The sequence below is a fragment of the Prenolepis imparis genome, unplaced genomic scaffold (assembly GCF_030444845.1).
Source record: "Prenolepis imparis isolate NDT839.2.m4 unplaced genomic scaffold, iyPreImpa1.0 SCAF_4, whole genome shotgun sequence".
In the NCBI taxonomy this organism is placed as follows: Eukaryota; Metazoa; Arthropoda; class Insecta; order Hymenoptera; family Formicidae; genus Prenolepis; species Prenolepis imparis.
The window spans coordinates 16,127,380-16,141,032 of record NW_028141162.1 but is presented as its reverse complement, the minus strand read 5'-3'; the positions used below and the strand labels follow the sequence as shown (position 1 = coordinate 16,141,032).

General features: G+C 27.6%; 1 protein-coding gene across 2 annotated transcripts in view; it reads right to left on the bottom strand.

Annotated features, from left to right (window-relative positions):
- Pde9 (phosphodiesterase 9) overlaps positions 1 to 13,653 on the bottom strand; it is a 185,890-nt gene that overhangs the window by 170,287 nt on the left and 1,950 nt on the right. The window lies entirely within an intron of this gene.

Genomic DNA, 13,653 nt, shown 5'->3' with positions numbered 1-13,653 from the left:
ATAAGTCAGAGCTTCTACATCACATAGAAGTAATTCATAAAATAGAACGTCTTAACTACAAACCGCATAATGGTGAAGCTTTTATAAGTCCTTTTAATTATCGACTGTGGAATTCGAATCAGAGTCAATATAAAAATCGATGTCCGCAAATATTTATATGCACCGTATGCAATGAACATTTTGCAAGTAATCATTGTCTCATAAATCACATATTAACAATTCATACAATCCACGGTCCTAACTACAGACCGCATTAAGTGCAAGATAGTGCCATTAAGTGGACGATTCATCTCTAAAATCAGATCGAATAAACGACAGCAATTTTCTATTTTTTTTCTATCTCTCTAACGTCTTTTTCTTTTTCTCCATTCGCGATAGAAAATTCGCTTTAATTGACAAATATTGGATATTATTAATATTTCTGATATATTTATTAATATTTTATAACTAGAGACTTATAACTATTTTATGATTATACTTCTTGTGACTCTCGTGGGATGTATACTCGTATTCAAATGTACAAGATAAAAATTTCGATCAACGTAGATGCCTACATGACATGTTACGTAATTATTAACTGTCACCACACATTCGTTCCCATAAATACATTTATACAAATATCATCAAACTATTCTATTGTATACATATAAATTATTGTATGATGTATAATATCATATGTATGTGTATAAAATAATATTATAAGTATATAATATATATACATATATTATATACATATACATATATGTATAAACATATATGTTGCTATATATACATACATATATATACTAATATATGTATATGTACATATTTTATATATGTATATGTATATATGTATATTAATGATAATATTATATACAATATATTTTTTATTTTAAATATATATATATACATATAAATTAAAAAACAAAATTATTTTTCTTACGCGTACAAAGGAAGTGCTCTTCTTTTTAACATTATATGTATATCTATAAAACTTGAATTCAAAAATTTTTTTTTTTTAAAGAACAGTATTTAAAATTAAAAACATTTTTTATTTCCACCATTGAAACTAGATTTATAAAAAGATCCTTGTTTTCAACTGCTAATTACTCAAAAACTTGATATCTGAACTTTTTCACACAGAGAAAAAAATCGATTCTAAATTAACCATGAAAACATATCATTAAGCGCTAATACGATAGTGTGACGAGACAACTAAATATAAAATAAAAAAACATTATAATGTACAATTTATTACTTTAATGTAAATTTTAATAATATTAATTCAATGCTTATTTTATATAATTTGATATATTATATATGCGAATTAATATATCTTTATATAAAAAATATTATATATAATAATATATAATATATATTATATATTATATGTAATAATATCGTATATAATATTATTGACAAAATAATAAAAAAACACGGAATAATATTATTATATACAAAATTAACATAATGCAAAAACTAACATTTCTGTACCATGTTTCGAATCTAATCATCTATCATACATAATCAAAAGTACAAATTGCAATATTAATTTTTTTTACTTATTTAGAAAAAAAATTTTAAAAATAATGTTAGATGTAAAAATATTCATGTCGAATTTAGAATTCAATAAATAACACACTTTCAATGTTAAGTCTATGTATGTGCTTTGATGCAATTACTAAATATTAAATTTAAAAAATGCGAAATATTAATTTTTTTATTTTTAAACTCCAAGCATCACACGTAAAAACAATCTTACAATCTCAACTCAAACTCTTATGTATCTCTGCGATTGTGACATCCCACTTTTGATATACCAAATTGTCAATAAAAGAAATTTTTATATGCCGTTTGTATTAATGCCTGCTTATATAGTAACAATAATTTCGTAATATTTAAACAATAAAATATATACATATACATATATATGTATATACATATATTCAAAATAATATTTTATTTGAGTGGCACTCTCTCGATCCGACAAAATGCAAAATGATTCAAGCAAATGTTAAATAGGAAAGTCCTTTTACTATAAAAATATATCGAACTAATTGCAAAGCTGATTAACGTGACTACACTACTTACTAATTGCTTTATTTTATCGACGAATCAGCTTAAAGCTTATCGTAACCTAAACAAAAATTCGAGTATAAAAGTAAAATATCACCCATTTTCTCCATTAGGCTTATCTAACTATAAAGAATACTGCGTTGTCAAAGAAAATTATTAAAGAAAAACATATGCAGCTATCTTATACCTCGCTGACTTTGTTCAGTAGCTCGATATGAAAACAAGAAGCAGAAAGCAAGATGAAAAAGAAAATAAAAATAATCTGTCACACACAAAAGCTCTTTTCGTTTCTATTTGTGAACGCAGAGGCGGCTAAAGCATGTCGATTAAGCACCGTTTGTGTGGATCAAGCGCGGACAAAGCCATCGGTAGACGATAAAACCGGCGCGCCTCCGCCAGACGCATTTCTGAAATCCGTCCAAATCGTTTTGCGCCGCAGACTAGCAACTAATCGTTGTTGACGATGTCCATTAACCAGGAGTTACGATATTCGTCGGGGCAGAAAAGAGGGGACGTTTCGCGCGATCGATAAGATTTACCGTAAAACATCCCGATATAGATGCTCTGTTCATACGAATATGTATATCGCGCATTATATGTATACAATATGCATGTAACATATTTGTATATAATATACGTATTTATATATCGAAATGTGTTAGAACTTGCAGATATTTAAACGATCAATTCTACGAAGTGCAAATATATATATGTATATATATTTATAAATGTATGTAATATTTATAAATGTATTTATAAATATATATAATTATTATTATTATTATTATATTACGTAATTGATATCACACATTATATGTATGTCATTAACTGTCATAAGATTAATAATTCTGTTGCAAATATTAAAATAAGAGTTAAATCGTTCAAGTGTGAAAAAAATAAAAAATGCAACGTATACATTAATTTTGTAAAACAGTTATTTCAGCACATACATAATATATCCAATATTATAATATTAAATTTTTAATAGATAACATTTTAAGATATTAATATATTTTATAATATTTAAAAAAATTCTAATGATATATTTGTACGTTTTCTGTTTCGAATTAACTTTTTCCCAAAATTTTTGTAATTGAAACTTATGCTTCGTAATTCTTAAATTTATAAATCACAAATTGTGTCATAAAAACATCCAAAAATATCAAAGTTAAAAGAAGAATTATAAACACGTAAGCATTTGAATTCAATATTTACTTGCTCTTTACTTGCTTGCTTTAATATTTACTTGTTCTTTTAACAAGAAATTACCTATGTTTAGCGGCAGTAATAAGTGACAAGAGAGAAGTGACAATGATAGTTGCAAGAATCATTTCTTAGCAGATAAAAAACCTAGTGCTAAAAGAAGAGTGAAAAAATTACATATTTATATTTAATATTTCTACATATTACTTCTACTAATATATGGAGTGTCTAGAAAAAGAATTCAGAATTCAAGATAATATTCAATGGGGAAGAAATGTTTAGTGAATCTAATTGTAAGTCCAAAAAATTAACTTTGTCAGATTTAAAAGCAGATTTTTTATTTTAATAAAATTAATAATTCCCTGGTTTCTATTTATCGCGATGTAAATAAAAAAATATTTTACACATTCTCACTTTAATGATTAACATCATTATCATCATCACTTTGATAGCGAATTCAAGATACATGTGAAATGATTCGAAGATATTCAAGAATTTTTGTAAAAGTACACACGAGTTCTATAATAGGAAAATGTAAAACATGCAAATGGAAAAGGAAATTATGTAGAATATTTTTTGCAAACATTAAAATGAAAATCTGTCACATATTCTTTTCTTGTTTTAACATCATATACACACGATGAATAAAAGCTAAGTCATCTACTTTATATCAAATTCAAAAATCAACTTTTAACTCAAATTGATTTGATGTTCACTGAGCATGTTTATTTAAGTGAATCACTAAAATAAACCTTGAATTTTTTTCTTTTTATACACACATCCCGTCTATATCAACATTTAAAATTTAATTAAGAAAAATTTAATTAAATTTAATTAAATTTAATTTTAAAATTTAATTTTAAAAATATAATCAAGTTTTAACAAGTTTTAATGTATATACTCTGAAAACTAAATAAAATACTCTTATATAAAAATAAAATATATAGAAAAATAAAAACTAAAGAAAGTTTATAAAAGCCTGAGATGTAATTGCTATTATATATAAATATATTTAAAATAAAAGAAATGCAATTAGTATTAACCATTTTAATCTTATCTAAATATTGTTTAGATTTGAAAAAATATCACTCATCTATTAGAAAACTTTAACGTATATACATAAATTAACTCGATTTAGATTTTTATAAATGCATTTCACTCTTTAATAATAAATTTAATTTTCGATAGGAAAGAAATATTATAATACTTCGCTATGGTTGCTTGTAATAATAATAATTTCGTTTACGAATTGAGCCGCAAAAACTATATGTTTTGAGAAAAAAATCTGACATCCGACTTTGGCATAAGACACTCGCTAATATATCAGAGTTATTTGTAATTATATGAATATTAGTATTTAAGTCAAATATACGTTTTGTTAGATTTAGTATGTTATATTTAATTTAAATATTTCTATATGTTCAGTTAACAAAATAATATTTAAGTTGAATAATTTAGTTAAGTTAACACATTTTTTTTTTTTTTTTTTTTCAATGCACAAATATGCTTTATAATGTGCGGCACAAATTTAAAAAAAAATTACTTTTTAAATAGTAATGAAGATGAACGAGAAGACGTAGTACAGCGATTAAATCGAAGATATACTATAAATGGAGATATTATAAATGCAACAGTTTGAAAGCACGATCGTTTATAGTTTATAATGAACATGCACAAAGCATTCACGCTAAGTACCGGCGGGCTGCAAGCAGGAATATTCACGGGTGTCGGAAACGGCAAATATTTAGCTACCTTCCGTACAATAAGATATACGATAATATAAGAGGCTTCCGACTACAACGTAGAAGGATCGTCATAATGTTCGCAGTGATTACGAGTGGAGTTCAAAACGGAATGATCGCGGAAATCGAATTTCGCAAATATTTACATACGCCGTATGCAAGGTGGATTTTCAAAGTAACGATGCTCTCGTAACTCACATGCATACAATTCATCGTTCTAACTACAAATCGCACTAACTAGCGTCATTAAGTAGACGAGTCATCTCCGGGGTCGGATCAAATCGACGGCAGTCTTTTATTTTTCCTCTCCTATTTCTTCTTTTTATTCGCGATCGGAAACTTGCTGACGCGAGTCAGAGGTTAAACTTAAACTTCCGTGTTTTCTCATCAATCAAGTTAGGAAATACTAAAAACTATAAAAATTAATTTAGAACCAAGAACCGCGAAAAACTCGCAAAGAAATTTTTTAAAATGTTTTCTATTATAAAACTCTTTAACCTTTTAAATAATCTTTATATTTAAGATAAGAGAGAGAAAAGAAATAATATCAGATTAATATAATTTTATCAAATTTAGGGACCGCAAAATATGGCGGTATTTCTCATCTGATACATTTGATAGAATAAAGAGAGCATTTATTTCACAATAACTATAAAAAGCTAAGCTGCTAATATATCCTAAAAATGATAATTAGTAATCTCATCAAACAAAAGATATATTTAGATAACCGATGCATTATTATCTTTATTTCGATCGATGCTATTTTTCATGTTTTATATCACCGGCAAAATTCAAGACATCATTAAAAAATAAATTTCACACATTTAATAATAGATCGATATTAAAAGATAATAATAAATCAATAATAGCAGGAAAAACTCTCTCTCTCTCTCTCGTTTATTCCTATATATTGATCGATGAATGCTTTAAGGAAAATTAACAAGGAAAGTGTGAATTAAATGTAGAAAACACGTTCGAAATTCTGATGCTGGTTCGAGAAGCGCGAAGTTCAAGATCTTATCGCACATATGAATTGTTGGCTCCGAAGCGTTTCATATGTACATTGCGCGTCTTTATCATTATTGATAATTACATAATTGGCATTTATGCAATTATGTGTGCGCAAATAATGGTATGTTTAATTGTCGTCCTGATTAACGAAAGAACCTCAAATGCCTATAATCGTAAAGATATATTTTTCATCAAGATTACGCATGCAAATATAATTATTATTGTTATCTACTACTGTCGCTTATATCTTCTTATACGAATCAGCGTCAAATTACTAGAGCAAACTTTACGAGATGGTTGCAAATAAAAGTGCTGTGTTACGAAACTATTATATCTTCAAGCGATTCAATTTGAATTTTGTGGCAAATTTATGAAATTGCGAAATTATTTCGCTATATCCACCGATCTAAGTCTATTAAAATCAACCGATACTCTCACTTTTAAATTATTGGATCGTTTTGTGAGATGTTTTTATATCTAAAGAGTCTCTAAGCTTATTAGATTAATATTTTGTTTCGACACGCATCATTACTTTTTCTATAATTTTTTATAAACAATCTTAATCGAAAATTAGATGTTAAAATAATTATTCGATGCAAATTTTCGGTATCATTACAGAACATGCATCATATGATTTCAAAAACGTCACTGCTCAAAATGATATTTGATCGGCATTTTCGAAGCGACAAAATGCAAAGCGTGAAAGTTAAATAAAAAAGTCGCCACTATTGGAACATATATCAAGCAAATTGAGGAGACAGTTTGCGTGACTACAGCCTCTTTCTCTTATCGACGAAATTAATTTAGAGCTCGTAGTAACTCTTCGGAAGGGTAATGCGATCTCTCGCAAAGACTAAAGTTTTCCAAACAAGTTCTATTAAGATTAACTGAAGAGGAAGATTTTTATTATCCGTTTGCTTTCCTCTAAACCTTAATTCAATTTATCGATCGTATATAACTCTAGAGAATTATCAATGCTTAAATATTGTGATTAAAGACAATATTTTCTATTAGATCTTTAGATGATAATCATACATATTATTTAAAAAAATATATTACGTATTTGCTTCGTAATGAGAAAAAAATTCAGTTTAATAAATTCGGAATCAATAAAAAAATTCGAGATTAATAAATTAACATTTGATTATGCCGTACATAAAATTAGATTTCTCTTAATGGAAGTGCAAAGTCCACAGGAATTTAAATAGTATTAATAAAGTTTGAATGAAGTAAAATCATGAAAAAAAATAATAACTGAATAGTTATTAATATTTTTTTCTATCAGTGATGCTAGTAAAATAGATGCAATAAAGTAAAATATATATGTAATTGAAAAGCACTCAATAATTCACTAATTAGTAAATTATTAATTGGCGTACTAAATATTTCTCAATTACATTTATTTTATTTTATTACATCTCTTTAACTAAAAAGTCATTGCATTAGTGTAAATATCTCATACGCAATTATTTAAGTTATATTTCTCTTGGCCGAGTTTTATATTAATTTATCATAATTTATCTAAAGTAATCTTTCAATATAAATTATCGTGGCTTTATTATTCGCGAGCGAGACGCAATTACGATTAAGTTTCCGAAAAGTGCTATAGTCGTCCCTCTTTCTCCCTTTTTCTCTTTCTCTCTACGAAGAGACTTTCTCCGTTTCCTCCTGTCTCTCGCGTCGTATCTACGGGTCGTTGATATCACTCGCCTTGTGTTCTCTCGGATAACGCGCATGCAGCGGTCGTCTGCGACGTGCGCGAAACACGACGTACGCACTGCGTGCCTGATAATAATTATTGACAGATGCGACCGACTAATGCGGCTTTCGTCTAACTCGCCAGCCATGACAGATTGTTTTACTGATGAAGACGCTCGACGCGGACTCAGCGATAAATTGTCAACATAGACAGCTCGAAATTTACACATTAAATTCGCGATAATTTATCACCTTATAGCACAATTCTCAGTAAAAGATAATATATACAAAACATTAAATTGTACAATATAATTATGAAGGCTCTTCTGAAATATAATCAAAGAGAAGTGAAAAATGACAATAAGGCGAAGGAAGTAAAACACTTTATTGTGAATCAAAAATATAAGTCGTAAGTATAATTAATGTACGTTTCAGTCCCTTTTGTGAACCATTTCCAGCGCAATTATATAATAAGAAACGTAATAATTAACAGAGATTACATAAATAAATTCGCAATGCAATCAAACGAATAAAAAAAAATTGTTAATGTAAAGAATAATTAAAGTCTCTCATCAAGAGCAACAGCGAATTCAAAAATATAACTTTAAAAAAATACACCAGGGGCCCTATTTTGTAACTCGTAACGACGATGTCGCTATCGATAACGCACGTGTCGCGCATCTATTTTGACATATGAAAATATATGAGTAACGATACGTTAACGATAGCGACATCGTCGTTACGAGTTACAGAATAGGCCTACAGGCATCTTCGAAATATGTCGCTTTCCGTTTGGCAGGTCAGAAAACAAGAGAAGTAAAAAAATCAGCTGAGGCTTCGTTACATGTGCATTTTCATACAGGAAACACTCGATTTAAAGATATAAATAGATGATCGTAATGCAAATAGATTATCGTAAAAAACACCACTCGATGAACATGATTAAAATAAATTACACGTGAATAAGTATGCGCAAACAGAGTAATAAGACGTGTTATATACTAGAGAAGGACGTTTCTCGAGATGAAATTTCGAGAGATAAATGAATCATTTGTCTCTCACGTTTAATTCACGTTTAATTTATTTTAATCGTTTTCATCAAATTGTGCTTTTCCTTACGATATTCTATTTGAAGCTATACATTTGAATTCGCTATTGTTTTTGATGATGTAAGAGACTTCAATATTATTCTTTATATTAACAATAATTTTTTTTATTCGTTTGATTACGTTTAATTTATTTATATAATCTCTGTTAATTATTACGTTTCTTATTATAACTGCGCTGAAAATGGTGCAAAAAAAGACCGAGAAATGTACGCTAATTTGTATTAATACTTATAATTTATATTTTTTATTCACAATAAAAAATATGCGCCCTATTTACTCGCGTCGACTCTCATTTCTTACTTTCTTGATTAAATATACTATTAAATTATTTTACGTACTATTTTTGTACTATTAAATTAGTAAAAGAATCCCCAACAGTTTATAGTTTATATATTCCTATATATATTCTTGTGCAAATCACTTCGATTATTTCATAATATTGAAAAGCAAACAAGTTTTTATGCTAATATATTTACTATTTAAATATATTAATTTATGAATTATACACTATATACACACATTATATCTACATTAATCAATATCTAATGAATCTAATATAGTTTAATTTTAAAATTAACTGATAAATCAATACTAACCAGCGGATCAGTCTTTTAATTAAGCAGATAGCATACTAAACTTTTTCGGACATTTAAAAAAATATTTTCTATTGTGCACAACTTTTGTGAGTTTATATACTTGACTCTCTATTGAAAAATTGTTTGCAAGTTAATATTAGACTAATCTTTCTTGAAAAAAGAAATAAAATATATTTTTCTTAATATTCCAATAAAAAATATAAATATAAATTAAATAAAGACATATTAATATAACTTTAAAATATTAAATAAATAAAGAAACTAATATAATTAAGTAATACTAATATTATAAAAATATAAATAAATAAAAAATAAAGTTATATATACACACATTTTTAGAGTAAATAAATCAAGAAAAATATTTTTGAGTATATAGAAGCCATAACGCGACGAATAACATATGTAGCTTTCTCAATCCTTCGAGAGAGATGCATTTTCGTTAGGAATTTCCAACAGAAACGCAGCAGGCAAACATAATCCTTTCACGTCATGTCAGGGACATGAATGTTTGATTCGTTCACAAGAAGCCACAATATAAATTGAATCACTTTTGAAATTACATCGACGTAGATATCGACAACATTCATACAGAAAAAAATTCTGTTGACAAAGAAATATGAATAAGTGAAAAAAATAACGACAGCTTGATAAGTAGTTAATTATGTTAGTTTCTAGTCGCAATATTTTACTTTCTCATTACTTAATCACACGAATACTTCAAATTAACATAATTTCCTGTTAAAACAATTAAAACCAGGAATTATTAAAATAAATAATGTTAATGTATGCATGCATATGTGCATACATACTTGAGATATATATATATAAAATAAAAATATACAAGTAACAATAACATTAAATGAAAAATTAATTCCAATTTCATACTTTGTAAGGCAAAATAATTGTCTAATTCGTAATTAATACGATATATCGAGCTGACGTTAAATATTACTGGGAAATAAATTATTCAGTTTTAATCGTTGGCAAAAACATTCATAACGCAATTTTCATCGTTTATATTCAAAGGTGAAAATAAATTTAAAAAAAATAATTGCATTGATAGGAGAAAGTTTTATTTATCGCGAATATTACCAGGAAAAATTCATCGAAACTTCTTCAATTTTTTAAAACCGCAGTGAAAGGAGAAATATATGTGATTAGATAAAAATTAGAGTAAAATTTCCAATGACAGGCGTCTTTTCAACAGTTGAAAACAAACGTTAAAGTTGTTTTTCGTTCTTATGAGAACAAGCTTCCGAGCGGCTTCCGAGATAAGGCCGCCTTCTCGCATTTGTTTTTCCGCGATAAAAAGCAAAAGCCCGACACGAATCGCGCGAACTCGCGGAAACAAATAAACTGCGAATTTTCATTTGAAAATGACAAAATTTACGCTTCAGAGACTCGCAACTGTTAATAAATCACTCAGGGCATGTTCGTTCGAGAAAACGTATGTTTGGAAATCTTTTTAAAAGTAGCATAAAAAATGAGTAGAGTAGAAAGATTTTAATACACATTTGTTGTTCTGGAAAATTAGTGTAAAATATAATAATTGTTGCTTCCATTATGAATTAAATTGAGACGGAACTCTCGAAATATAATATTTAATGATCTAATGAAAAAGAATGAGAAGACAACAGAGAATTGTTTCTACATATGTATATTGTACTATACATACTAATTGTAAGTATGAACGCTCAGTGTCGACTTTTGCAATAACAAAGGTCGATTGATAAACGTCGGACAATCCATCTACATAACGTAGGAAAAATATTGTGACCTCTCCCTTTCCCCCACATGCCCTCTCTTTCGCTAGATGCAATCGTAATAATGCACTCCTCTCCTCCGCCTTATCTTTCGCGAGTAAATTCGCTCGCGAGTAAATTAAAGTTCAACGTACAGTATGTGCGTATTCATTCATAGAAAACCGCCTGGCGCAATTTGCATTACAGCCATCTAATTTATCATGCCCTACGCCATTACGTCGAGTCCACCGTTGAATAACGATTACTTATACACGGAGCGTCCCGGGAAATGAGAATCAACGAACACGCGTGTGTGTATTCTTCTCTCATAAATTTTTCAATTCAATATTACCTCCATAAAAAGTTTAACCATTACTTTAATTACGACGTTGTTTAACTACTAACGAAAATCCAAGAGTTGACAAATAAAGTTTCGTAAATAAGATGTAAAAATAATTAATCATTCGATTAATTTAAAATCGATTTTGCTCTCTTAAAAAAAATTGTGTTAAATATATAGTAAAACTTTTTTAATTTATTTTATAAATTAATAAATTTATTTAATAAATTAAATCTCATGAGAATAAATAAATTTTTCTAATTCAATATTGCCTCTACAAAAAGTTTGACCACTACTTTAATTACGATGTTACTTAATAACAAAAATCTAACAGTTGACAAATAAAATTTCGTAAATAAAATGCAAAAATAATCATTCAATTAACTTAAAATCGATTTTGCTCTCTTAAAAAGAAATTTTGTTAAATATAGAGTAAAACTTCTTTTTAGATTTGTTTAATAAATTAAATCTCACGAGAAAAATAATTGAAGGTTTAATTATATGTATATTAAATAGAGGGAGAAAACTTGAAGTTTTTTTCTAGATAAATACATATGATCTTAAGACATCTTTGAAATTATATTCTATTAAAGATGCTTTTTATATGAATATAACAATGGATTAGATATTTGTAAAGCTAATAAAACAAACTCGTATATAAAATCGAAGTGCATCAAGAGAATTAAAGTTTACATTTATAAGTCTTTGTAAACGTAAAAAAATTCATTCGAACAGTTTTATCAGTGTTTAGAGATAATTGCGGAATATAATGAAAGGGAGGAAAACACGTATCTATTAATTTATCCACGGCTATTATTTTATTAATGCGCGATACACACACTGTGTGTGCTCTTAATAGTCGTTTTATTCATTTATTAATGTGCCTCCATTCCGTATTCGTTCACTTTACAAAGCGAATTGCCCGTTTCGCGGAAATGCTGCGGCAAAATGCCAGCAATGCGATAAATTCTATCTAATGTGCTCGTAATTAAATCCACTCCCGATATACGTAAGTTCATTCATAATCAAGAAACGACCGCGCAACGCGTGCTTTTTAGCAACCTGCTAAGTATTGTTATGCAACAAGCGTAAAAGCACGTGCTTGTTTTAATGCATGTTAAAATGTACCCTGCATAAATGTACGGCTTTTATATGAAAAAGGAACGTAATTTTAAATATTGTTCTAAATATAGAAAATTCTCGTGTTAATATTTATACGAAAAAAAAATAACAAAGCTCCTAACAAATAACATACAAAAATCACGCAGTCTATATAGTGATAAAAATATAAAAATATATATATATATATTCGCGTATATATTAGAATTATCAAATTCAATTTTAAACTTTAGAATATTATCACAGATCGATGAATCGTTAAATCTTAATACAAGACACTTGACTTTTTCGAAAATAAATTTTAATAAAACACAAATATATAATATCTATAATTAATAATAAAAATTGTGGAAAATGTTAGAAAAAAGCTCACCTTTTTTATTGCTAAAGTGAAGGAATGTACGAGTTGTGAATGCAACTTAGAGCATAATGCGTTACATTCAATGTAATAGTAACAATAGTAGCAAAGTCATATTCTATGTTCTCAATATTTGCGTGACAAACGTACGCGACAATGTTGTATGTTCAAGTCGACAATACTGATCGCCACAATGAATCAACTCGCCTGAGGCGAGTGTTAGGCAAAATGCATTCGCGAATAACAAATAATAATTTTTTTCGCATATTATATTATTTTGTATACTTCACGTACGCCGATATACATATATGTATACTTCACGTACGCCGATATACACATTCGGCGTCCACATAAAAATACATATTCAAAGTCATAATTCGTTATTTATTTTATACGCGAATATATGTATTCCGTCTAACAATAAATCCTGCTTGAAAATGGAGCACTCGATTAATCGAATTACAAGCAAACTTATAAAATATATTTCAATTTGTCAATTAGATTCTTACTTTTTCTCTCGATACAATTTTATTTATTATTTTTTTTATCAGAAATCATCCCATGTATATATAAAAATACATATTCAAAGTTCGTTATTTCTTTTATACGCGAATATATTTCGTCGAAATCCTTGAAATAGCGCATTCGATTAATCGAATTACAAGCAAACTCATAAAATA